The sequence below is a fragment of the Nomia melanderi genome, unplaced genomic scaffold (assembly GCF_051020985.1).
Source record: "Nomia melanderi isolate GNS246 unplaced genomic scaffold, iyNomMela1 scaffold0014, whole genome shotgun sequence".
In the NCBI taxonomy this organism is placed as follows: Eukaryota; Metazoa; Arthropoda; class Insecta; order Hymenoptera; family Halictidae; genus Nomia; species Nomia melanderi.
The window spans coordinates 3147681-3148635 of record NW_027475130.1 but is presented as its reverse complement, the minus strand read 5'-3'; positions in this window follow the sequence as shown (position 1 = coordinate 3148635).

Below are 955 nucleotides of genomic sequence, written 5' to 3'. Positions count from 1 at the left end.
GGTCGATCCCGCTGCACTGATTCAAGCGCCAGGGCCTCCTACAGGCAATGCACTTTTATTTATTGCGCTATCTGTAATAGCACCCGAGATATCACCAGATATATATTGGATTTTTCCCTGACCCTGACAGTCCGGCCCGATGTGTCGGTGGTTTTCTCGGCCCCTGGTGGTCCGTGGTCGATCCTGCTGCACAGATTCATGTGCCAGGGCCTGCTGAAGACAATGCACTTTGGTTTATTGCGCTATCTCTAATAGCACCCGAGATATCACCAGATATATATTGGATTTTTCCTTGAGCCTGACCGTCCGGCCCCATGTGTCGATGGTTTTCTCGGCCCCTGGTGGTCCGAGGTTGATCCCGCTGCACAGATTCATGCGCCAGGGCCTGTTGCAGACAATGCACTTTGGTTTATTGCGCTATCTCTAATAGCACCCGAGATATCGCCAGATATATATTGGATTTTTCCCTGACCCTGACAGTCCGGCCCCATGAGACTGTGATTTTCTCGTTCCCTGGTGGTCCGAGGTCGATAACGCTGCACAGATTCATGCGACAGGGCCTCCTACAGACAATTCACTTTGATTTATTGCGCTATCTGTAATAGCACCCGAGATATCACCAGATATATATAGGATTTTTCCCTGACCCTGAGTGTCCGACCCCATGAGACGCTGGTTTTCTCGGCCCCTGGTGGTCCGAGGTCGATCCCGCTGCACAGATTCATGCGCCAGGGCCTGCTGCAGACAATGCACGTTGTTTTATTGCTCTATCTCTAATAGCACCCGAGATATCGCCAGATATATATTGGATTTTTCCCTGACCCTGAGTGTCCGACCCCATGAGACGTTGGTTTTCTCGGCCCCTGGTGGTCCCAGGTTGATCCCGCTGCACAGATTCATGCGCCAGGGCATGCTGCAGACAATGCACTTTGATTTATTTCGCTATCTGTAATAG